General features: G+C 36.2%; 1 protein-coding gene and 1 pseudogene across 3 annotated transcripts in view; both read left to right on the top strand.

Annotated features, from left to right (window-relative positions):
- MAGI3 (membrane associated guanylate kinase, WW and PDZ domain containing 3) overlaps positions 1–27,985 on the top strand; it is a 293,182-nt gene that overhangs the window by 50,898 nt on the left and 214,299 nt on the right. The gene's annotated exons all lie outside the window — the stretch shown is intronic.
- Positions 494–27,385, top strand: LOC129137510 (heterogeneous nuclear ribonucleoprotein A3-like; annotated as a pseudogene).

The raw sequence follows: 27,985 nt of genomic DNA on the forward strand, positions 1-27,985 counted from the left end.
TGATGACATAGCATTGAAAACCATTGCAAGGTATGCTTATCATTTCGTTAGTCTGAAGCAGTTAATAAGTAAGCATTGTGCATTGTTTTAATCCATATCACATAAAGACTAAGAGTAGCTCAGCTATGTCCTTATATTTAAGTGCTAACATTTTACAAAATTGGCTTTACAGGCATTTTCTTTTTTTTATTTTTATTTTTATTTTTATTTTTATTTTTTTTATTTTTTATTTTTTATTATACTTTAAGTTTTAGGGTACATGTGCACATTGTGCAGGTTAGTTACATATGTATACATGTGCCATGCTGGTGCGCTGCACCCACTAACTCGTCATCTAGCATTAGGTATATCTCCCAATGCTATCCCTCCCCCCTCCCCCCTCCCCACCACAGTCCCCAGAGTATGATATTCCCCTTCCTGTGTCCATGTGATCTCATTGTTCAATTCCCACCTATGAGTGAGAATATGCGGTGTTTGGTTTTTTGTTCTTGCGATAGTTTACTGAGAATGATGGTTTCCAATTTCATCCATGTCCCTACAAAGGATATGAACTCATCATTTTTTATGGCTGCATAGTACTCCATGGTGTATATGTGCCACATTTTCTTAATCCAGTCTATCATTGTTGGACATTTGGGTTGGTTCCAAGTCTTTGCTGTTGTGGCGATTCCTCAGGGATCTAGAACTAGAAATACAGGCATTTTCTTATCTCATTAGCTTAAGAATGCTTTAAAAAATGCTGCTTCTGTTACTTCTGATTGTTCCTACCCTCCTGACACACACATCAAACAACAAAACCAAGTGGACAACCGCCACTACCAGATATATAACAAAGAAACCCCTTAACATTGCTGGAGTCCCTCTGATAGTTTTTTGTCTCCTGCTCTTTTTGGAGATCTATAGCTTCAATGTCAACTTCCGGAAGATGATAATATTCTTAAGGCCACTTTTTCTACCCCTAATATCTCATGTTGGGATTTCCCCTTTCACTCTTACCAGACTCAGTGAAAACAAAGGGATCTGCTATAGTTCTGCCTTCTACCCCTCAGCTTCCTATTATTGGAGCTTTCCACAATTATTAGATCTCCTTCTGCCTTCTCACCCTGTTGATTTTGGGCTGATTGGGAAAGAAGAGGAAAACTGAACTGTGAAGCTCTTGCTGCATTGCCAGTGATTGGGAGGATATTACCCAATGCTCGCTTGGGTTCTGGAATGAATTTTGCCATAGAAACTGGTATAATGGATGTTTGGGTTGTGTACTATTATTGCTTCTCTAGTTCAACTACATTTTGGCTTTGGAGGACTGGCCTGAGATCTATAAAATACCACTATATATGATTCCTTTAGGGAAATACTTTGACTGCCAACCAATTTGAAAACAAACATTCAGAGTAGAATATATTAATAACATGAGTTGAATGACCTATGTTTGGGTTTTTACCATTCTGTACCTTGATAGGATGCTAGAGTAATACACACTCATCCCCAGTAAAAAGGCAGAAGCTAAGGACATGGATAATTAGTTGCCTGATTAGTCCCTCTATAATAAAAAAGTTAAGAACATGGAAAATCCGTCTTGGTTGCAGAATGAAGTATGTTCTTTCCTATGGGTACTTCATATGTATTAATTTTCTTTTTAATATTTACATGTTGAAGCAGTTATTTTTCCATTAGGTCTTTACTCAGAGAGCTTAGAGATCTATATGTGTAGAGAATTAACATCTGATTATTGCATGATTTCATTCTTTGGCTTAACTAAATTGTTTTACAAATCGAATAATTGTTTACTTTTGTATTTTAAAAATTTTCTTCCAGTGTTTTCTCAAGCAAATCAATGTTAATGCCAGATTTTCTAGATCCTTAGATTTACTAGATGGTTTTTAGTCATTCAGAAGCCACTTATAATTTAGTAGAGTAATAAACATAATAATGACTATCAGGTTCAGCTTCCAAATATTTGAGAGAGAGCATATATATACTTTACTGTGACAACTTTTAGAAACTGTTTTGAGATAGATGAAGAAAAGGCAGAAGATATGTTGAGAAGCAGATGTTGTATGACGGAAGTACCCAGCTGTGCACTAACAAAATGAATCTCATGCCGATTAGTTAACAATTCTTTGGCAGTCAGAGACATATGTAAAGCAGTGAACACAGCATGGAGAAATAAAAAAAAATTAAAAGCATTTTCTAAGCCTAAAACATTGGCAGTATCTAGTCTACCATATGTGTTACTGAAGAATTGGTTTTATTGTGGATAAGTCATACCAAGGTCACTTGCAAAAAAAATTGGTTAACCCATTAGAGTCTTCATTCTCAAAAATATATATGTATATATATATATGATCATTATGTATTTCATATATATATAACGTACAGGCATATTATATGTCATGTATACAATGATCGTATATATAATGATCATAGCAGTGAGTTTATATATGTATTATATATCATACATATATATATATAAAACTCCTGGGCTCAAGGGATCCTCCCACCTCAGCCTCTCGAGTTGCTGAGATTACAAGCTACTGTAACTGGCTCCATAGCTTTAGTTTAGATTCTTCATCATCCTTATCTTGACTATTGTGTTAGCCTCACAGCTGCTAGTTTTGTCTGATACAGTAGATAGTTTAGATTGTTTAATGATTTCTTCATAACATATATGTTAAAGTATAAGATCCTCAAAATTTATAATTTGCCCTCAGTTTATATTAGCTGGGCATTTCCATCTTGTATTATATTGTAAATTCTTTGAGTGGAGCCTAACATCTTTTTATTCATCACTATGTTGTGGACATAGTAACTACTCAGCTAATAGTTGTTGACTTAATGAGATAGACCTAGGCAGATTCTTGGCTTAGCAATTCAGTATGCCTTGCTCAAATTAAAACGAATTATTCTGTGTAGTAGGAATAATAACATTATTTTAATATATTAATCACACATAATTTTACAGTAGTAATTTATACAGCCTGCTGGTTCTGTTAATTTGAATTAGTAAGATGTTAAGCTATTATGTGCAATGGTTCTGAGTTCCAGTAGTTCTGATTAGAGTTGAAAATTTTTAATGCACAGAATATAGTAATGTCTACCTTCTTGAAGACTAGCAGGAAGCTTTGTTTTGGTTAGAATTACTTTCTTTTTCCTAGAAGGGAATTAATGGAATTGAGTAATAACAAGAGCATACACTAGGTTTTGGATATTTATTGTGGTACAGAGTAAAAATTAGCAGACGACTCCTCATTAGAAGTTTTACTCTTGATCAGAAGTTTATAAAGCTTATTTTAAAAGTTTATAATCTTTACCTTGTATAAATAAGTCTTTAACCAAGATCATTTATGATGCTTAGAATGTACCAATGATTCGTTACTTACCCTAATGGAATATTGTGAGTAACTGGTACAATCCCATCCGTAGTTTTTGTTTTAGTTTGCAACTTTTCTTTTTAAAGTCCCTTTTAACCTAAAGTTTGATTAATACATTGAAATGTGATAAAAATTGTTGGTTACCTGTTGTGACATTGTTTTTAAGAAAAGTGTTTATATCATGAAAACAAGTTTCTTACAGACAGACTATATGTTTTATATATTTATTCATTTTGTAAAAATTGAGGTATAATTTACATATGGTAAAATTTACCCTTTTATAGTATGCATTTCAGTGGTTTTTAGTGTATTCACAAAGTTATGCAACTATCAGAAGAGGATTTTGGTAAGACGGAGTGGGAAGCATCAGAAGGTCTTACCTCACCTAGACAATAACTGCACTGGCAGAATCTGTCTGATATAACTATTTTGGATCTCTGGAGTCTACTGAAGGCTTTCACTTTCCAGGGAGAAGGTTTGGATCTAATTGTGGTTATTTTTGGTCAGTTACAGCTCTTCGCATGGTAGCAGCTACCCATCCACTACCCCAGCCCCATGGCAGGCAGTTGTGCCAACAGGTGTTCCAGAAACAGTTTTCACACAGCTCATGGGAGCTAGAGGGGGCAAAAAGCACCTTGTCCTCCAAATATTGGGGATCTGTGCTCTGATTGCTATTTCTGCTCACAGAGGTGCAGAGAGAGGATGGCAGCCTTTGTTGTATACCTACCCCCATTGTTGCAGTCCCCTCCCCCTTCAGCTGAAGTGATTTCCAGGGGATTTAAAGGGTTAGCACCTTTACCTCCTCGTTTTTCTCTTTTTGGGAGCAGACATGAAAGGCTAGAATATTCAAAAACAATGGCATATGTGAGGAAAAATTAGAAAGTGACTGTGCATGCCCAGGGAAAGGCACAGGTTTGGAAAAGACCTGGGAAAACCTTAAGTTTACATTTCAGGCTGATCATTGGCACAAAGACAATACCAATCAAGACAAAAACAATAAATAGAAATAACAACAAAACCCAGCAAACCCTGAGGAAAGAGGAGAATCTAATTTCCAGAGTAACCATATTATTAGATTCTAGTTTTCAACATAAAAATGACAAAGCATACAAAGAAACAGAAAAGTATGGCTCATTCCAAGGAAAAAACTGAATCAACAGAAACTGTTCCTGAAAAAGACCTCATGTCAAATCTACTTGACAAAGACTTTGAACAACTGTCTTAAAGATGCTTAGGGAACTAAAGGAAGACGTGGGGAAAGTCAAGAACATAATGTATGAACAAAGTGGAAATCTCAATAAACGGAAAACCTAAAAAGAAACCAAAAAGAAATTCTAGAGCTAGAAAATAAAATAATTAAAATGAAAAATCCATTAGCAGAATTTAAAGGCATATTTGAGCAGGCAGAAGAATGAATCAGCAAACTTGAAGAGAGAATAATGGAAATTATTGAGTCTGAGGAACAGAAAGAAAAAATACTGAAGAAAAATAAACAGAGCTTAAGGAATCTGTGTGACACTATCAAGTGGACCAACATAAACATTGTTGGAGTCCCAGAAGGAGAAGAGGGAGAGAAAGGGGAAGAGGGAATATTTGAAGGCTTAATGCTGAAAACTTTTCAAAGCTGGTGAAATACATGAATATAAACATCCAAGAAGTTCAATGAACTCCAAGTAGTGTGAACCCAAAGAGACCCACACCAAGGCACATAATCATACTTTGACAGCCAGGTGTGGTGGTTTGTGCCTACAGTCCCAGCTACTCAGGAGGCTGAGGTGAGAGGATCATTTGAGGCCAGGAATTCAAGGTCAGCCTGGGCAACATAGTGAGAACCCACCTCTCTAAAAAATAATAATAAAAAAAACAAGTCAGGTGTGTTGGCATGCACCTGTAGTCCCAGTTACTCAGGATACTTGGGAGGCTGAGATGAGAGATTGCTTGAGCCTAGGAGTTTGCTGTGATTATGCCACCACACTCCAGCCTAGGCAACAGAGCAAGACCCTATCTCTTAAAAAATCATATTTTTGAATGACAGAGAATCTTGAAAGCAGTGAGAGAAGCAACTTATCACATACCAGGGATCCTTAATATTATTATTGGCAGATTTCTCATCAGAAACTTTGGAGGCCAAAAGGCTGTGGGCTGGCATATTCAAAGTACTAAAAGAAATAAACTATCAGCCAATAATTCTATGTCTGGCAAAACTGTCCTACCAACGTGAGGGAGAAATTAAGACATTCTCAGATAAACAAAAGATGAGGGATTTCATTACCACTGGATCTGTCCTGCAAGAAGTGCTTAAGGGAGTACTGCAGAGTGTAATGAAAGAAGACTAGACAGTAACTCACAGCTGTATGAAAAAATAAAGATCTCAATAAAGGTATACACATGGGTAATTATGAAAGCAAGTATTATTGTAACAACAGTTTGTAACCCCACTTTTTTTGTTTTCTTCATGATTTAAGAGTAATACATTAAGAAAAACAATCATTAGTCCAAAAGCTAGTATTATTGTCACTTTGGTTTGTAACTCCACATTTTTTTTCTACATAATTTAAGAAATTATCACATTTAAAATAATTATTAGTTTTTGTTTTTGGCCACACAGTGTCTAAAGATATAATTTTTTGACATCAACAGCCAAAAGGGGAGGAAATGGAGCTGTTATGGGAGCAGAGTTTTAGTATGTTGTTGAAGTTAAGCTGCTAATAATTTAAATTACAATGTTTTAACTTTAGCATGTTAAAGGTAATCCCCATAGTAACCACAAAGAAAATAGCTATAGAATATACACAAAAGGAAATAAGGAAGGAATTTAAACATTTTACTACAACAAAGTCAGTGAAATACAAAGAAGGCAGTAATGCAGGAAATGATGGACAAAAATGTATAAAGCATATAGAAAACAAATAGCAAAATGACAGAAGTATATATCAATAAATGCTTTAAACTTAAATGCGTTAATCTCTTCAACCAAAAGACAGAGATTGGCAGAATGGATTAGAAAAACATGATTCACTTATATCCTGTCTACAGGAGGCTCACTTTAGATCCAGAGACACAAATAGATTGAAAGTGAAAGGATTGAAAAAGATACTCCATGCAATAGTAACCAAAAGAGAGCAAGAGTGGCTATACTGTTATCAGACAAAATAGGCTTTAAATCAAAATGTTGTAAGAGACAAAGAAGGACATTATATATTAATAAATGGTTCAATACAGCAAGAGGATACAACAATTAAAATCTGACATATGCCACAACATGGATGAATCTTCAGAACATTATGCTGAGATAAGTCTGTCACAGAAAGACAAATACTATATGGTTCTACTTATGCGGTATAGAGTGTAGTCAAAAATCATAGAGACAGGAAGTAGTATGGTGGTTGCCAGGGGTGCAGTGGAGGATAGAATGCAGAATTAGTATTTAATGGGTACACAGTTTCATTTTGGTGTGATAAAAATGTTTTGAATAGTGATGATGGTTGCATGATGGTGTGAATGTATTTAGTACTACTGAACTGTACACTTAAAAATGATTAATATGTTAACTTTATGTTATGTGTATTTTACAACTATGACAGTCTATTTTGTGCTGCTATAACAGAAAACCTGAGATTAGGTCATTTATAATGAATGGAAATATATTTCTCACAGTTTTAGAACTGGGAAGTCGAAGTCAGGGACTGGCATCTGGCAAGGACCTTCTTGCTGCATTGTCCCGTGGCAAAAGGGCAAAGAGAGGGCAAAGGAAAGGAAAGGGGATCAAATTCATTTTTTATGAGAAACCTACTTCTGAGACAGTAGCATTAAATCATTCATAAGGGCACAGCCCTCATGGGCTAATCACCTCTTAAAGGTATCACCTCTTAATACAATTACAATGGGAATTAAACTTCAACGTAACTTTGGGAGGGGATAAATATTAAAAACATAGCAATCACAATAAAACTGGGAAATTAAAAAAAAATTGTGCGGCTGGGAGCGGTGGCTCACGCCTGTAATCCCAGCACTTTGGGAGGCTGAGGCAGGTGGATCACCTGAGGTCAGGAGTTGGAGACCAACCTGGCCAAAATTGTGAAATCCTGTCTCTACTAAAAATACAAAAATTAGCCGTGCGTGGTGGCATGTGCCTGTAATTCCAGCTACTTGAGAGGCAGAGACAGGAAAATTGCTTGAATCTGGGAGGCGGACGTTGCAGTAGAGCCGAGATCACGCCACTGCACTCCAGCCTGGGTGACAGAACAAGACTGTGTCTCAAAAAAAAAAAAAAATTGTGCAACTATCATCAATATATAATTCCAGAACATTTTTATCACCCCAAAGGAAACCCATATTCATTAGCAGTTACTTTTCTGCTTAGCCCCTGGCAACCACTAAATGACTAAAAATAAAAGCTGAAGCTATGATAGGAATGTCTTATTCTAATTTTGGTAATACTCATTATATTTTAAGTAGACAGATGTAAATAATGGGCAAATAATGCTTTTAATTATTTTCTTTAACCCGTCTTAGAGCCAAGAAGCTTCTTTCAAGGCAGTAGTACATGGTGGAGGCTATCAGAGTTTCTAGAATAATTATCTAGGCTGAAAGTCATATCTGGGCTTTTTGGTGATCTTTCTATGTGAGCACGTACAGCTAATTTGACTAATTCTCTTCAAATATTTCTTGAAGATGTATGTTACAACAAGGCTTAGGTTATAATATTAGAATAGGCCTTCTCTTTTGAGTGGAGTAATATGATTATTCTAATAAAGATCCTTTCTTCACTGAGGCTACTGTTTGGGAGTTGAAGTAACTGGGAAATTTGAACCTACCCTTCTCCTTTCACATTATATCACCAGTATAAGAGCAGAATTGTCAGATATTCCGTTAAATATTGGATACGAAATGTTTTTTAATTGATAAATAATTTGTGTGTGGCAGTATTTCTACATTCTTGTCCTATAAACTAATATCAGAGTTCTTTGGTTGCTGTGACATGCCTCCTCAGATTAATAGTGAGATTTCTTCCTGTAGGTAACCCTAATTTCTTTTAAAGCAATGATTTATGGTATTATGATCTAAATACCTTTTTTTTTAAGAGATGGGATCTCACCATGTTGCCCAGGCTGAGCTCAAGCTATCCTCCCACCTCACCTTGGCTTCCCAAAGTGCTGGGATTACAGGCATGAGCCACCATACCCGGCCCTCGATGCATTTTTAATGTTACATTAGTTGCTAAAAAATAAAACATAAAAAAGAGGCCGGGCACAGTGGATCACGCCTGTAATTCCAGCACTTTGAGAGGCGAGGTGGGCAGATCACCTGAGGTCGGGAGTTCAAGAGCAGCCTGACCAACATAGAGAAACCCCATCTCTACTAAAAATACAAAATTAGCCAGGCGTGGTGGCGCATGCCTGTAATCCCAGCTACCTGAGAGGCTGAGGCAGGGAAATTGCTTGAACCTGGGAGGCAGAGGTTGTGGTGAGCCGAGATCACGCTATTGCACTCCAGCCTGGGCAACAAGAGCAAAACTTCATTTCAAAAAAAAAAAAAAAAAGAATATTTTGCAATATCAGGGGGCAATAATGTGATATACTGGATAGTAAAAAGTTAATGAGGACATAGATGCCTAGTCTAAGCAAAATAGATAAGAAGTTGCTGATCGTAATTGATGATGAGAATGACGTCATAGTGGAATAGCAGATAATGCATGAGTGGTGAATTTCCTCATTTAGTCTTACTTTGAGGCAGCAAATAAATCCTTTATAAGTGTTGCGTTACTTTTATGGTGTGTGTGTGTGTGTGTGTGACAGAGAGAGAGAGGCTTCAATCCTTAAATCATGTAATATTAAGAAAAAACAAATGAATTCACTTAGAAGATTTGGGGCTGGATCTATATTTTTTCATCATTTTAACATTTGGGGGTTAAAATTTCCAGACCGTTGGAGACGACATCCATCCAGAACAGAGTAGATCCTGGAGATTCTGGATAAATTATCTGCAAGTGCATTTTTTTCCCAATAGATTGAGTTTATTATCAACATTCAGTTTGCTGATTAAAAAATTTTTCAGTATATCAATATTGAACTCGAATTGGAAGAGGCGAGTCTGGTCTCAAAATGGAGGGCCATGATCCAAAGGAACCAGAGAAGTTGAGAAAACTGTTTATTGGTGGTCTGAGCTTTGAAACTACAGATGATAGTTTAAGAGAACATTTTGAGAAATGGGGCACACTCACAGATTGTGTGGTAATGAGAGACCCCCAAACAAAACGTTCCAGGGGCTTTGGTTTTGTGACTTATTCTTGTGTTGAAGAGGTGGATGCAGCAATGTGTGCTTGACCACACAAGGTTGATGGGCGTGTAGTGGAACCAAAGAGAGCTGTTTCTAGAGAGGATTCTGTAAAGCCTGGTGCCCATCTGACAGTGAAGAAAATTTTTGTTGGTGGTATTAAAGAAGATACAGAAGAATATAATTTGAGAGACTTCTTTGAAAAGTATGGCAAGATTGAAACCATAGAAGTTATGGAAGACAGGCAGAATGGGAAAAAGAGAGGATTTGCTTTTGTAACTTTTGATGAGCATGATACAGTTGATAAAATTGTTGTTCAGAAATACCACACTATTAATGGGCATAATTGTGAAGTGCAAAAGGCCCTTTCTAAACAAGGGATGCAGTCTGCTGGATCACAGAGAGGTCGTGGAGATGGATCTGGCAATTTTATGGGTCGCGGAGGAAACTTTGGAGGTGGTGGAGGAGCTATGGTGGTGGAGGTGGTGGCAGCAGAGGTAGTTATGGAGGAGGTGATGGTGGATATAATGGATTTGGAGGTGATGGTGGCAACTATGGCAGTGGTCCTGGTTATAGTAGTAGAGGGGGCTATGGTGGTGGTGGACCAGGATATGGAAACCAAGGTGGTGGATATGGTGGAGATGGTGGAAGATATGATGGTTACAATGAAGGAGGAAATTTTGGTGGTGGTATCTATGGTGGTGGTGGGAACTATAATGATTTTGGAAATTATAGTGGACAACAGCAATCAAATTATGGACCCATGAAAGGGGACAGTTCTGGTGGAAGAAGCTCGGGCAGTCCCTATGGTGGTGGTTATGGATCTGGTGGTGGAAGTGGTGGATATGGTAGCAGAAGGTTCGAAAAACAGCAGAAAAGGGCTACAGTTCTTAGTAGGGGAGAGAGCAAGGAGTTGTCAGGAAAACTGCAGCTTACTTTGAGACAGTCCTCCCAAATGCATTAGAGGAACTGTAAAAATCTGCCGCAGAAGGAACGATGATCCATAGTCAGAAAAGTTATTGCAGCTTAAACAGGAAACCCTTCTTGTTCAGGACTGTCATAGCCACAGTTTGCAAAAAGTGCAGTTATTGATTAATGCAATGTAGTGTCAATTAGATGTACATTCCTGAGGTCTTTTATCTGTTGTAGCCTTGTCTTTTTCTTTTTCTTTTCATTACATCAAGTATATTGCCCTGTAAATTGTGGTAGTGGTACCAGGAATGAAAAATTGAGGAATTTTTAACTTTTCAAAAAAAAAATTTTTCAGTATATCTGCATAAATGAAATTGGTCCATCATGTGTATTAGAGGAAGTTATCCTTACTCTGTTTGTTATCAGGATTATGTTAGCCTGAAGAATGGACTGATAAACTTTCTATAAGGCTTATTACAGGCTTTAACCTGTAAAATTGATCTCATCGTAAACAGCTTTGAGAGTATATAGATAGTTGACTATTTTTCTTCTCTGGTTTCTTCAGATACTCTTCATCATCTTGGATTTGTTTTAATAATTTATATATGTTAAAGAAAATAATCAAAACTGTGCAGATTTATAAATCTTTAAAATTGTACACAATATTATATATTTTAAAACTCCCTACATATGCAGTTTTATCACCCTTCTCATTTATGGTACACCATAAGATTGACTTTTTGATGCCAAGTGTTCTCGAAAATGTCCTAAGGAAGATCATTGCTGGAACAATGTTATTTTTGAGACTTTTGTTCCTTATAAGGAAATAGACATCAATTAAGGAGGGAATTTTTTTTTTGGAGGTGGAAATGGGTAGTATGGTCAAGCAAGTATATGTATATTTCCCTGGGGAACACGGCATTGAGAAGAGAAAATAATCCCAACTATTAACAATTTCATCTGTGCAGTGGTTTTTATTCTGCAACATTGTCTTTTCTATTTTTGTACATGTTTTCTAGAAAAGGTAAACATGTAGTAGAAATAAATGTGATGTTAATTGCTATGGCAGTGTGTCTGTACACATTACTTTTTTTCTCCTGTCTACCCACCTTCCATTGGCAATCACCCAACTGGTTAGGTAAATGAGGGTGGATGGATAATAAATGTTTCTTCACAATTACTTCCTTAGCTCTCAAAAGGGATTCTGAAGCATTCCATTATAAGTGCTGCTTACAGACATGCTGAAATGACCACTTTTTGCTCTGGAGTGATATTCTTTGCTTAATAAAGAACAAGAGATCACAATAGCTTTCTTTCCTGAGCAGAAGCAGGGCAAACTGTTGATTCCTTTTTGTTTTTTTCCTGCAAAGAAAGGACCTTGCTTATGTCACCCAATTTCCCCTTTCAGGAAGGGGAAGTAATTTTTAGTAAGTCAAGGTATGTAGTAGCCATAAGGTCTTCTGTTTAGGATTAAGGTTCAGTGAAGTCATTTGGCATTCATTTATTTTTGGAGTTTTGATCCGAAAGCTGCTTCATTGCAGAATTTTAGTCTGAATTATGTTCTAAAGATTGATGATCTCTCTATGGGACTTCACTGTAACTATTCCATTAGGACATCAGATTTAGCCAAGTATTTATGTGTTAATTTTGTTGGATTAACTTATGTGCATAGACATACAAACACACACACACACACACACACACACACACACACACACACACTGAAGCCTCATTGTTCCCTTAAATTTTAATTTTTATTTGATATCTTTTCATAATCTATTGAGGAAAGTTACGATGGGAATGCAGTACTGTGAGTTTGCACTGACAATAAAGGTTGATCTATGACAGCCTCTTAGAAGCAACTACTTTAAAATATTTTATATTGGGAAAAAAACTCACAAATGCAGTTGTTGTTTTGTATACTTTTTTCTCTGTTGACCTGAATAGGATTAAATAACCTCTAGGGTGATTTGCCCATTCAGCAAAGTGGCACAGGCCAAAAAGTAAGGAGATTAAAGTAGGATGAGGGAGAAACAAGGAAAACATGACAAAGGAAAACCCAAGATTAGAAAGACTCAGTGAAGAAATTTTACTCAAAGAAATAAAGAGGTTTTTTCTTCCTTCACCATCCCCAAAGCAATATAGCAGGAAATCTTACTTTGATTATCCATCAACAAGCAAGAGTGGAATTAATAAGTTGACCAGCAAATTGATACATTCCACTGTGCACGCAAAAGTCAGACCCTTATAAGTAAGCAGTTGCATGATATACTTTTTAAGTATATAAGCGTATATGTTACAGGTTCTTCATGGGAAAGCAGACCAGCTCAGCCTAGCCTGAATGCCACCTAGTGTTCTCTTGTATGTATAGGATACAAGTGGAGCCAATGGTTGATTAATTGAAAATGACAATTAAGGTAGGGAATTACATAAATTGATATAAATTTTCATGAGCATTTGATTTTTAACTTAAAGCATATACTGACTGGAGACTGCTATCATCTTTCTTGCATCAACAACATATAATGCTTGTCTCCTGTTTCCAATTCAAATTTCCATAAAGTAGAACAAGAGCTTAGCAAACTGAGTATGGAATCCTACTCGATTTTTATATTTTTTATAACAATTTTTCTTTTCTAACATTTTGAGATTTACCTTTCCAAAGCTTTCAGTGTTTTCCCAAAACATTTATCTGTTTTCATAGAAACACCCTTTTTGTACTCATATTTCATAATATTTAATTAAATATTAAATTGCATAATCACAAATTGGCATAAAAGCAGTGAGAATGAACATAACTTGGTAAAACAGAATGTGAAGACATACTGCTATTGGAGTAGTCTGTTTGATTTAGCTTGCCTGTGGGCAGCTGCATGTTTTAAACAGGAAATGTAGAGCTAGCCCTTACATAGTGGAGATAGCCCATTTGGGGAGTTTCTGCTGTTTGATTTGGCTGATGCCTGTATTCTTCTTTAGGGATAATTAGCTATGATAGGCCTTTATGGCTAAGACTTTAAACAATAATACTTGGTGAAGTGAGTTGTTAAGGAGCTAAATATACACATTAGTATGAGAAGAGAGCAACACGCAATCTGATTTCAGAACTGGTGCACTTAACCATCATGCTATCTACTGCTTCCCCTTGTGGGAAGTATTAGCACGCCACTCTATGTCCATAATATAGCAAGTAGATAAGAAATGGTGCATAGGAAATAATATAATTATGCCGACCCTTTTCTATATTAAACATTATTCTCAAAAAACAGAGCATATACCTCAGATATCTCTAGAAGAGTTACCAAAACTGATCTTCTATTAGGTTAACAGTATGCCACTAAATGAGTAAGAACAGGAATTATGCAAGCCATTTATGTAGATGAAATTCAAATAGAATTATAAATAACAAAACTGAAAAAGCCATTTGGTTGATAATTATTATTTGGGATGCATATTTTGCTTGTTTTAAATTAGTTTTCAGGGTCTTCTTCCTTTAGGGGTAGCTTAGCTCAGTCTTTAGCCTGATTCAGTTCAAGAGAAGAAAGGGTAACTACTTTTTACCCATAAGAGGCAGTGCAGCTTACTCTCTGGAGTCAAGCTAACAAGTATGACCTGTCCGTACATTTTAATTTCACTTAGTAGCTGTGTGACCTCGGGCAAGTTACCTTACCTCTCTTGTCTCAGTTACCTCATTATAAAATAGGGATTAGTATCTATTACACAGAATTTCTTTTATTTATTTATTTATTTTATTATACTTTAAGTTCTGGGATACATGTGCAGAATGTGCAGGTTTGTTACATAGGTATATACATGTCATGGTGGTTTGCTGCACCCATCAACCCATCTCTACATTAGGTATTTCTCCTAATGCTATCCCTCCCCTAGCCCCCCCATCCCTCGACAGGCCCCGGTGTATGATGTTCCCCTCCCTGTGTCTATGTGTTCTCATTGTTCAACTCCCACTTATGAGTGAGAACATGCGGTATTTGGTTTTCTGTTCTTGTATTACACAGAATTTCAATGAGAATTAAATGGATTCATGTGAAGTTCTTACAACAGTGCCTGTGTATAGTAAATGCTCAGTAAATGATAGTCATCATCATCCTTATCAACCTTGAAAAAGGGAAATGGTGATATTATTGTTGAAAATATAGCCAGAAACATGAATCTGAAGTACATAGTATTGGAGATTAGGTAGAGAATAAACAAGAAGTAGAACCAGAGAAGGCATACGTGAAAAATTAATGTGTGGTCCAGAATAGATGTCATAGTTCTGGGCGTTACCTCTTGTTCATTAAAAGATAAATAGTGGGTCAGGGTGGAAATAAAAAAATAAGCTGGAGGAAGGAAATAATAAAAATGACATAGAAATACAGTAGGATAAATTCGAGAGTGGACTTTCTGAAAAATCCCAATAATATATGAGTACCTACAGCAAATCTAATTGGAAAAGAAAAAGAATGGGAGAAATCGTTTAAAAAGTTAAAAAGAGGATCAGGAAGAGATCCTAAATAGTGTGAGAGACTGCTATGCAGAGTTGTGTGGTAATATATTTGGAAATCTTGATGAAATCTAAAATTTCCTAGCAGATATAAAAATCAGCTAGAGAAATAGAAGACTGTGATTATGTCATTCTTCTGCTTGAAATTCCCCTAAATAGCTTCCCATTGTTCTCAAGATAAAGATAGATACTTTCAACTTGTCTTCCAGTCCTCCCTGATCTGACCTGTTTCTTGCCATCCAGGCCTTGCATTCTTTTCCCCTGGGCTCCTGCACTCTGGCCATATTGATCTTCTTTCTGTTCATCTAATACTGTTCTCTTTTGCACCAGGACCTTTGCACGTCCTGTTTGTTTTGTGTGTTTTGAACACTTAATTTCTATTAATCCTTAGATTTCTACTCAAGTTTCATGTCATGGGGAAACTGAACCTTACTCTTCACAGACTAGGTTTGGGTCCCTGTGCCATCTGCTCTCATAGCTCCTTATACTTTGTTTTCATACTTAACACTGTTAACAATTATTTCTGTGTATTTATGTCTCTTTCTCCCCAAGTATATCATAATTTCTTTGATGGTAGAATTGATGGCTGTTTTGCTTATTCTTGCCTAGCACAGAGAGAGGTACTCAGTATTTTCTGATTAAATAAGGACTTGCATAGTCAAATAACCTTTTCCGTTTTTTCTTTTCTCTCTCTCTTTTTTTTTTTTTTTTTTTTTTTTGGAGATGGAGTCTTGCTCTGTCGCCCAGGCTGGAGTGCAGTGGCATGATCTCGGCTCATTGCAAGCTCTGCCTCCTGGGTTCACGCCATTCTCCTGCCTCAGCCTCCCGAGTAGCTGTGACTACAGGCGCCCACCACCACGCCCGGCTAATTTTTTTTTTTTGTATTTTTAGTAGAGACAGGATTTCACCATGTTAACCAGGATGTTCTTGATCTCCTGACCTCGTGATCCGCCCACCTCAGCCTCCCAAAGTGCTGGGATTACAGGCATGAGCCACCACGCCCGGCCCCATTTTTTCTTTAATAGTGAGATTTAGAAACCCATCCTCTCTCTCTCTCCCTCTCAAACATAAAAAACAACCTAAGTGGTTTCACAGACTCATTCTTGTAAGCTTTCTAGGAAATAATTTTCTATATCCAACTGTTTTGTAACATACCCATATACTTATGGAAAGCTATCCAGTTCATTTTATTTCAATCTCAAATTTGATAAAGTACCAAAAAGTAGTAATACAGACCTAGTTCAGTCATGAATATGGATGGGAAAAGTCAATATAAAATTCTAGCAAATCAGATTCAGCAGGATATTAAAAGAACATTTCATAACATAAGTTATACATTGAATTTAAAAAGTAGGTGAATATTAGATTAAAAATGAAAAACCACATGGTGATCTTAATGCCACAAAAGAGTTTGATAAAACTCAATATTCATTTTTTATAAAGTATTTAATGGTTTGGATGAAGACTTCTTCAGTTAAAGAAAAACAAAGAAGAATTTCTATCCAAACCACTATCCCAGTATCTTGCTATATAATGAAATGATAGAGTCATTTCTGTGAAAATAGGATAAAATAAAGAGGCTTGCGGATACAGCCTTTTTTTTTTTTCCAAGTTCTAGACAATGCAATAAAACATAACAGAAATTAGAAGCAGGGCTTTTGGAAAAAAGGAGATACAGTTCCCATTTATTTGCAGGCAGATTGGTTATACCTAGAAACCAAAGAGAAAATTAAAAACTTTTGGAATTAGTAAGAATAGGTATGAATTAATATGAGAGTTGGGTTGGATACACATGTTTTTGAGCTGATTCATGCAAAGGCTTTCCAAGCTCCTTTGTGTTTTACTAGGTTGTGTTTGCTTAAAGTTGGCTCGCTAGTATGCAGTCATGAGTCAGGGGAAGAGAAGGAGCCTGACTGGCTCCTATATTGTTCTGAGTCATATTTCTTTTTTTCAATGGAATTAAACCAACATGGTTGTTGAAAGATATCAAAATTTGGCAGGTTTTCATTTGCTTGATATTTGTAAACAGACTTTTCTTTCAGGAAAGGAATTTGGAGGAGGGCAGAGCCATCATTATCTCTTTTTTACAAATCTACAATTTCCCATTTGACCCTTACAATTAATCTGAAAGTCAATTTGCGTTTGAGATTATACGACAGTAACAGGTTGATAAGCAGACATTTCTATGTCTTATTCAGTAAGAAATACTGAATTAAGTTGGAGAATGGAGGTCATGTGCTGCCCCGTACATTTCTCATCTTGTCCTCAGCAAGGACTATATGGTAATTTTCATAGATTTTGTCAATTAAATGACCGATATTTGAGTACCTTTTAAGTGCTAGTTCCTGTTCTTGGTGGTAGGATTGCAGTGGTGAAGAAGATATTTTCTGTTCTTAAGAGGATTACATTGCAGAGGGGATAGATAGATAATAAGCTGTGTATAAATAAGATAAATTTAATTATAAATAAGATAATACTGATAAATATAGAGAAGATAAAATAGGTATTGACCAATTACGAATGGCATACTGTATGGCAAGAGCTTTTTGGATGGAGTCAAAGAAGTCTTTGCTGAAAAGGTGACATTTGAATTGAGTCATGAAGGATGAGGAAGAGGAAGCCATGAGGGCACCTGTTCTAAGAGCATTTCCCAGCATAAAGAACTATGTGGTGACAATAAATTCAGGGACAGAAAGGAGGCCAATGTGGCTGAAGAACAGTGAACTAAGTGGGAGAGTAAGAAGAGGTAATGCTGGAGAAGTAGCCAAAAACCAGGTCACTTAGGAACTTGTGGGCCATAAGAAGGAATTTGGATTTTTGGAAATGTGATGGAAAACCTTTAGATTGTTTGTTTGTTTGTTTTTCAAAGTGAGATGTTTATGATCTGTGTGGAAGACAGACAAGAAGAAAACAAAAGTGGAAGTAGAAAGACCAGGTAGGACATCGTTGCTTGTGCTGGTGGCTTGGGTCCAGGTGGGTGCAATGGAGATTCAGGGCAGCAAGTAGAATTTGACTGATGGATTGGAGTGGTATGAAAGAAAGAGTCAAGGATGGCCCTAATTTTTTGATCTGAATAATAAAGTGTATAATGAATGCTGTTTGCTGAAATGGGCAACTCTTGAGATTGGAAGTGAAGCTATGAGTTGAGAGCATTTTCTCTGTTTTGGCTGTGTTAACTCTCAGTATCCCCCGGAAGTCATTATTATCATTTGCCATCTGAATCCATTATACCCTGTTTACTTTCAATTTTTATGTTTTTTACTTTTATATTTTTTTGGAGATAGTATCTCACTCTGTTGCCCAGACTGGAATGCAGTGGCATGATCATAGCTCACTGCAGCCTTGAACTCTTGGGCTCAAGTAATCCTTCCACCCCAGGCTCCCAGGTAGCAGCTAGGACTACAGGAGTGTGCCACTGCACCCAGCTAGTTTTAAATTTTTTTATTGTTTTGTGGATACGAGGTCTTACTATGTTGCCTAGGCTGGAATGCAGTGGCACAATTATAGCTCACTGCAGCCTTGAACTCCTGGGCTCAAGTGAACTTCCTGCCTTGGCCTCCCAAAGTGCAGATATTACAGGTGTGAGCCACTTTGCCTGTTCATTTTCTAAGTTATTTTATAAATAATTAACATAAATAAACATACAGGAATAATGAAAAACAACCTTATTAGAAACTTTAATAAGAATTTAACCATAGCAAACCCAATTTTTTTTATCCTGTAAGTTCCTGGTTTTGAAGACACATACATATTCAAAATGAGAAAAAGTCCTTTGAATATAATCATCAATTGCTATATACAAACCTGTAACATATACATTATATAAATACTGATTTCCAGATTTAAAATGAATCTCTTAATATGTTCAGGGTTTATCATTACTTCTGGTTTTTGCATTTTATTGTCAAAAGGCAGTATTTTTGAAAACTTTGATGGCTAAGATTTTGTTGAAGAAAGGATAAACACTTTCAATTGAAAAGTATTTTTGTTTTTTAGATTTATCAACTAATGAGAATGATCGATTTAATGAAATTTGTTATTTCTACATCAGTTATTTTTTCTCCACACTTTTTATATAGATACTTATCATCAGCATTTGTCTACCTATGAACTTCATCAAGTAAATTTAGCTTCATAAACATCATAAAAAGATCAATGAATACTACCACATATTCTTTTAACTAAATGGGATGGTCTAGGATCTTGTAACATATTGCACAATGAAGTTTCCTGTTGAATGACTGTCTGGCTAAAAGTACCATAGTTCCTTCTTGTCCTTAAAAATCATATTGTACATTCATTCCTTCTTAAGTTTCAGAAAATTTATCTAGGATATCATCATCTGAAGATTCATAACCTGAGATTTCACTACTACCTGCCTCTTTACATTCACCATCTAATAACTGTGAAATATCTTTCTTGGTCAGTTTTCTTCTCTTTGCCATTATGGGTAGAAAATGAAATATTCTGAATTTTCAACCGTGTTTACTGAAACCCTGAAAAATACAAAGATGGGATTTCCAGCCTTCTTTTCAAAAGATGAGACAATACCACCAACCAAAAAAAGCCTGGGACCTGATGGATTCACAGCCAGATTCTACCAGATGTACAAACAAGAGCTGGCACCATTCCTACAGAAACTATTCCAAAAAACTGAAGAGAAAGGACTCCTCCACAACTTATTCTATGAGGCCAGCATCATCTTGATACCAAAACCTGGCAGAGACACAACAGAGAAAGAAAACTTCAGGCCAGTATCCTTGATGAACATTGATGTACAAATCCTCAACAGAATACTTGCAAACTGAATCCAACAGCACATAAAAAAGGTAATCCACCATGATCAAGTAGGCTTCATCCCTGGGATGCAAGATTGGTTCAACATACACAAATCAGTAATTGTGATTCATCACATAAACAGAACTAAAGACCAAAAACTACATGATTATCTCAATAGATGCAGAAAAGACTTTTAATAAAATTCAACATCCCTTAATGTAAAAAACTCTCAATAAACTAGGTATTGAAGGAACATACCTCAAAATAATAAGAGCCATCTATGACAAACCCACAGCCAACATTGAACTGAATGGGCAAAAGCTGGAAACATTACCCTTGAAAACCGGCATGAGACAAGGATGTCCTGTCTTACCACTTCAATTCAACATAGTACTGGAAGTCCTTACCAGAGCAGTCATGCAAGAGAAAGAAAGAAAGGGCACCCAGACAGGAAGAGAGGAAGTCTTCTCTGTTTGCAGATGACATGATTGTATATCTAGAAAACCCAATAGTCTCAGCTGGGCACGGTGGCTCACGCCTGTAATCCCAGCACTTTGGGAGGCCGAGGTGGGCGGATCATGAAGTCAGGAGATCAAGACTATCCTGGCTAACACGGTGAAACCCCATCTCTACTAAAAATACAAAAAATTAGCCGGGCGTGGTGGTGGGCGCCTATAGTCCCAGCTACTTGGGAGGCTGAGGCAGGAGAATGGCATGAATCCAGGAGGCAGAGCTTGCAGCGAACTGAGATTGCGCCACTGCACTCCAGCCTGGGTGACAGAGCGAGACTCCATCTCAAAGAAAAAAAAAAAAAAGAAAACCCCATAGGCTCAGCTTGAAAACTCCTCCAGCTGATACACAGCTTCAGCAAAGTTGCAGGATACAAAATCAATGTACAAAAATTTACTAGCATTCCTATACACCAACAACAGCCAAACTGAGAGCTAAATCAGAAAGGCAATCGAATTCCCAGTTGCCACAAAAAGAATAAAATACCTGGGAATACAGCTAGCCAGGGAGGTGAAAGATCTCTACAATGAAAATTACAAAACACTCCTCAAATAAATCAGAGAAGACATAAACAAATGGGAAAGCATTCCATGCTCATGGATAGGAAGAACCCACATCATTAAAATGGCTATATTGCCTAAAGCAATGTACAGATTCAATGCTATTTCTATCAAACTACCAACAGCATTATTCACAGAACTAGAAAAAACTAGTTTAAAACCCTTACGGAACCAAAAAAGAGCCTGAATAGCCAAGGGAATCCTAAGCAAAAAGAACAAGTGCCAGAGGCATCATGTTATCCAACTTCCAACTATACTACAAGGTTACAGTCACCAAAACAGCATGGTACAGGTACAAAAACAGGCACATAGACCAATGGAACAGAAGAGAGAGCCTAGAAATCAGGCCACACATCTGATCATCAACAATGCTGACAAAAACAAGCAATGGGGAAAAGACTCCATTCAATAAATGGTGCTGGGATAACTGGCTAGCCATATGCAGAAGATTGAAGCTGGATCCCTTCCTTGCACCATATATAAAAATCAACTCAAGATGGATCAAAGGCTTAAATGTAAAATTCAAAACTATAAAAACCCTGGAAGACAACCAAGGCAATACCATCCTGGACATAGAACCGGCAAAGATTTTATGACAAAGACACCAAAAGCAATCACAACAAAAGCAAAAATTGACAAGTGAGATCTAATTAAACTTAAGAGCTTCTGCATAGCAAAAGAAACTATCAACAGAATAAACAGCCAATCTACAGAATGGGAGAAAATATTTACAAACTATGCATCTGACAAAGGTCTAATATTCAGCATCTATAAAGAACTTAAGTAAATTTAGGGGAGAAAAACAACCCCATTTAAAAAGTGGGCAAAGGGCATGAACAGACACTTCCCAAAAGAAGACATACATGAGGCCAACAAGCATGTGAAAAAAATCTTAATATCACTGATCATTAGAGAAATGCAAATTAAAATCACAGTGAGATACCATCTCATACCAGTCAGAATGGTTATCATTAGTCAAAAAATAACATGCTGGTGAGATTGCAGAGAAAAGGAAACACTTATACACTGTTGGTGGGAGTGTAAGTTAGTTCAAGCATTGTGGAAAGCTGTATGATGATTCCTCAGAGACCTAAAAGCAGAACTACCATTTGACCCAGCAATCCCATTACTGGGTATATACCCAGACCAATATAAATCATTCTACTGTAAAGACACATCCATGCGAATGTTTATTGCAGCACTATTCACAATAGCAAAGATGTGGAATCAACCTAAATGCCCTCAGTGACAGATTGGATAAAGAAAATGTGGCACCTAAATACCATGGAATACTATGCAGCCATAAAAGAACGAAATCATGTCTTTTGTGAGAACATGGATGGAGCTGGAGGCTATTATCCTTAACACACTAATGCAGGAACAGAAAACCAAATACTGCATGTTCACACTTACAAGTGGGAGCTAAATGATAAGAACCTACAAATGAAGAAAACAACAGACACTGGGGGCTACTTGACGGGGAGGGTGAAAGGAGCAAGAGGCGCAGAAAATATAACTATTGGGAACTGGGCTTAATACCTGGGTGATGAGATAATATGTACAACAAACCCCCTTGACACATGTTTACCTATGTAACAAACCTTCACTTCTACCCCCAAACCTAAAATAAAAGGTGAAAAACAAAAGATGAGGCAATACTTTGAGTAATGCAATAAGAAAACTGAAGGAGGGTATAGTAGTACAGCATCGTTTTAGGCAATTCTATTATTCTTACAATTTTAGATTTTTAAAAATATAGTTGGGAATAACTGATAAATAATGATGAAATAATTTTCAGGATGATGGATTACCGAAAGATTTAAGATATAGGAAAAATAAGATCACTGAGGCCCTGTAATATATCTTAGATTTATGAAAGAGTCCAATGGACCCATATGGTAATTGCAAGACAAAATGAGTGTGTTTTAAAAACAAGTAAGAGTTCTGTTTGCTCTTGAATACCTCTAAGAAAGAATAAATTCATGAAATATCAATCCTTACAAATAGAACTGCCCAGAAACAAATTTAAAAAACACATCTCCAGTCTAGTGGTCCCAGATAATACCAAGGGATAAGTTTGAAGTGTGTATTAAATATCCCATTGGAGATGTAGAGTAGTGGTTGTCTCCAGAAATCTAAACCTCAGAAGAGAGGTCTAGACTAGAGGTTTCAGTCTGAGAGTCATCAACCATTTGAAGCTTTGGATCTAGATGAGATCACCCAGGAAAGAGAGGATAAATTGGAAAGAGAAGAGGGCCAAGAATAGAGCCCTGTGGCACACTAGATTTTAGAAATCTCATTTAGGAGAAAGATACTGAGAGGGTGCAACCAGTGAGGTAGAAACCTGTGATATAACTTGGAGAATAGTGTTTTAGGTGGGGAGAAGTCAATTGGATCAAAAGATAAGAGTAATTTTTAAAAAAGTAAGGTCAGAGAAGTTTGATCATTGACTTTTTTAAGAATAGGGATCTTTGATGACCTTTAGGAGAGCTGTTTCATTGAAGTGATGAGGCTGAAAGCCTGTTTGTGATGGATTAAAATGAGGAAGTAGAGATAAGCAATAGAGGCAAATTTTACAATAAATTTTGCTGTGAAGGCGGGGGAGAGATGGTAGTTGGTGAGAGTTTCTTTTAACCCACTTTAGAGGATTGAGAGGAATTGATAGAGTACCTGGAATTGGGGATGTCAATCAGGGAGATATTGGTACCTTAAATTAACATATTAAGGCTTGACATTAATACTCTCACATTAATACTGTATAGAATAGAGCAGAATTCTTCTCTCTCCTTTTCTCTTTTATGGATATATAATAGAGGTACATAGTTTGGGGGTACATGTGAAAATATATTCCTATAACTTACAGAGATCAAATCAGTGTTCTTGGAATATTCATCACCTTAAATATTTGTCTTTTCTTTATGCTATAAACATTCAAATTATGCTAGCTATTTCAAAATGTACAATAGATTAAGTTATAGTCACCCTACTGATCTATCAAAGAGTAGGTCTTATTTCTTCTATCAAACCATATATTTGTGCCTATTAATCAACTCCTCTTCATCTCTTCCTTGCCCATATACTTCCTGGCCTCTGTTAACCACCAATCTACTGTATCTTTATGAGATCCACTTTTTTGGCTCCCACATATGAGTGAGAACAAGCAATATTTTTCTTTTACTGCTTGGATTATTTCTTGACATAATTACCTCCCGTTTCATCCACATTGCTACAAATGACAGGATTTCCTTCTTTTTTGTAGCTTAACATTATTCCATTGTGTATACATACTACATTTTCTTTATCCATTCATCTGTTAATGAGCACTTAGGTTGATTTATATCTTGGCAGTTGTAAATAGTGCTGCAATAAACATGAGAGTGCGGATATATCTTTGATATATTGGTTTACGTTCATTTGGATATATACCCAGTAGTGGAATTGCTTGATCATATGGTAGTTCTATTTTTTATTTCTTCAGGAACTTCTATACTATTCTGTGTAGTGACTGTACTTATTTACATTCCCACCAACAATGTATAAAGGTTCCCCTTTGTTTCCATCCTCACCAGCATTGTTATTGTCTGTCTTTTTGATAAAAGCCATTTTAACTAGGGTGAGATGGTATCTCATTGTGGTTTTTATTTGCCTTTTTCTGATGATTACTAACAAGGAGCATTTGCTCACTTACCTGTTGGCCATTTGTATGTTTTATTTTCAGGAATGTCTGTTTAGATCTTTTGCCCATTTTTAAATCAGATTCTTTGGCTTTTTGCTGTTGTGTTGTTTGCGCTCCATAAATATTCTGATTATTAATCCCTTGTCATATGGATAATTTGCAAAGATTTTCTCTCATTCTGTGGGTTGTCTCTTTGCTTTGTGGTTGTTTCCTTTGCTGTCCAGAGCTTTTAGCTTGATATAATCCCATTTGTCTATTTTTGCTGTGTGGCCTGTGCTTTCGACATCCTACACAGAAAATGTTGGCCCAGATTAGTGTCCTGGAGCATCTCCCCAGTGTTTTCTTCTAGTAGTTTTTCTTCAGTTGTTTGAGGTCTTAGATTTAAGTATTTTATCCATTTTGCTTTGATTTTTGTGTTTGGTGAGAGATAGTGGTATAGTTTCATTCTTCTGCATATGGTTAATCCAGTTTCCCCAGCAGCATCTACTGAAAATACTGTCTTTTCCCCATTGTATGTTCTTGGTACCTTTGTCGAAGATGAGTTGGCTGTAAATGCATGTATTTATATCTGTGTTCTTTATTCTGTTCCATTGGTCTATGTGTCTGTTTTTATACCAGTACCATGCTGATTTGGTTACTATAGCTTTGTAGTAAAGTTTGAAGTCAGGTAGTGTGACCCTTCCAGCTTCATTCTTTTTGCCCAGCATTCCTTTGGCTATTTGGGGTCTTTTGTGATTCCATGTAAATGTTAAGTTTTTTTTTCTATTTTTGTGAAGAGTGTTACTGGTATTTTGTTAGAAATAGCATTGAATCTATAGATTGCTTAGGGTAGTATGGACATAGTAACAATATTAATTCTTCTAATCAATAAACATGGAATATCTTTCAATTTTTTTGGCATCTTCTTCAGTATCTTTCATCAGTGTTACATAGTTTTCAACATAGAGATCTTTCAGTTCTTTGGTTGATTCCCAGGATCTTATATTCATTGTAGCTATTGTAGATGGGATTGCTTTCTTGATTTCTTTTTCACTTTGTTTGCTGTTGGTGTGTATAAAGGCTACTGATTTTTGTATGTTGAGTTTGTATTTTGCAATTTTACTGAATTTGTTTATCTGTTCTAATAGTTTTTTTGGTGGAATCTTTAGGTTTTTCTGAGTATAAGATCATGTTGTCTGCAAACAAGACTAATTTGACTTCTTTTCCAACTTGAATGTATGTCCTTTATTTCTCTTGCCTAATTGCTTTGGCCAAGACTTCCAAGATTAAGTGGTATACAAGTGGTGAAAATGGATATCCTTGTCTTGTTTCAGATCTTAGAGGAAAGATCTTCAATATTTCCCCTTTGAGTGCAGTGTTAGCTGGGAGTTTGTCATATATGGCCTTTATTATTTTGAGATATGTTCCTTTTATACCCTTTGTGATGAGGATTTTATCATAAAGGGATGTTGAATTTTATCAAATGCTTATTTTATCTGTTGAAATAATCATAGGGTTTTTGTATTGGTTCTGTTAATTATCGCATTTATTGATTTGCATACATTGAACCATCTTTGCATCCCTGGGATGAATCCCACTTAATCATGGTGAATGATCTTTTTAATGTGTTGGTGAATTTGGTTTGCTAGTATTTTGTTGAGGATTTTTGCATCTATGTTCATCAGTGATATTGGCCTGTAGTCTTCTTTTTTTGTTGTGTCCTTTTCAGTTTTTGGTATCAGGGTAATGCTGGCCTCATAAAAGGAGTTTGGATATATTCCCTCCGGTTCAATTTTTTGAGTAGAATTGATATTTGTTTGTCCTTAAATGTTTGGTAGAATCATCAATAGAGCCATAAGGTTCCACACTTTTCTTTGATGGAAGACTTTTGATTACAGCTTCAATTGTGTTACTTGTTATTGGTTTGTTAAGGTTTTCTGTTTCTTCATGGGTCAATATTGGTAGGTTTTATATGTTCAAGAATTTACTCATTTCTTGTAGGTTTTTCAATTTGTTGGCATATAGTTGTTTGTAATAGTCTGTAATGATTCTATTTCTGTGGTCTGAGTTGTTACATCTTTTCATTTCTGATTTTATTTGGGTCTTTTTTTTCTTAGTCTAGTTAAAGATTTGTCAATTTTGTTTATCTTTTACAAAACCAACTTTTTGTTTCATTGATCTTCTGTATTGTTTTTTAAGTTTCAATTTCATTTATTTCTGCTCTAATCATTATTATTTGTTTCCTTATAGTAATTTTGGGTTTGATTTCTTTTTGCTTTTCTAGTCCCTTAAGATGTATCATTAGGTTGTTTATTTGAAGTCTTTCTACTTTTTGGATATAGATGTTTATTGCTATAAACTTCCCTCTTAATACTGCTTTTGTTGTATCCCATACATTTTGTTATGTTGTATTTCCATTTTATTTATTTCAAGAAATTTTAAAATTTTTTCTTCTTAATTTCTTCATTGATCCTTTGGTCATTCCAGAGCATATTGTTTAATTTCCATGTGTTTGTGCAGTTTCTGAGGTTCCTCTTGTTATTGATTTTTAGTTTTATTACATTGTGGTCAGAAAAGATACTTGATATGATTTCTACTTTTCTAAATTTGTTCAGAGTTGTTTTGTGGCCTAAGATATGGTCTCTTCTGGAGAATGTTCCATGTGCTGATGAGAAGAATGTATTCTGCTTGTGTTAGGTGAAATGTTCTGTTAGTTAGACCTAGTGTGTAGTTTAACTCTGATGTTTCTTTGTTGGTTTTCTCTCTGAATGATCTATTACTGAGAGTAGGGTGTTAAAGTTCCCTGCTATTTTTTCTTTTTAGAGACAATGTTTCACTCTGTCACTCAGGCTGGAGCACAGTGGTATGGTCATAGCTCTCTGCAGCTTCAACCTCCTGGGTTCGAGTGATCCTCCTGCCTCAGCCTCCCAAGTAGCTGGGATTACAGGTGCATGCCACCACATATGGCTAATTTTTAAATTTTTTAAGTAGAGACAGGGCCTTGTTATGTTGCCCAGGCTGGTCTTGAACTCCTGGCTTCAAGCAATCCTCCTGTCCTGGCCTCCCAACATGCTGAGATTGCAGGCATAAGCCATCACACCTGGCTCCCTCCTATTATTGTATTGCAGTCCATCTTTCCCTCTAGATCTATTAATGTTTGCATATATACGTCAGAGCTCCACTATTGTATATAAATATTTATAATTGCTATATCCTCTTGCTAAAATGACCTTTCTCATTATATAGTGACCTTGTCTCTTTTTATAGTCTTTGATTTGTAGTTTATTGTATCTGATGTAAGTATAGCTATTCTTGTTCTATTTTGGTTTCCAGTTGTATGAAATATCTTTTCCACCCTTCCACTTTCTGTCTTTGTGTTTCTTTATAGGTGCTAAGTTTCTTATAGGCGGCATAAAGTTGA

Source organism: Pan troglodytes, chromosome 1, assembly GCF_028858775.2.
Source record: "Pan troglodytes isolate AG18354 chromosome 1, NHGRI_mPanTro3-v2.0_pri, whole genome shotgun sequence".
NCBI lineage: Eukaryota > Metazoa > Chordata > Mammalia > Primates > Hominidae > Pan > Pan troglodytes.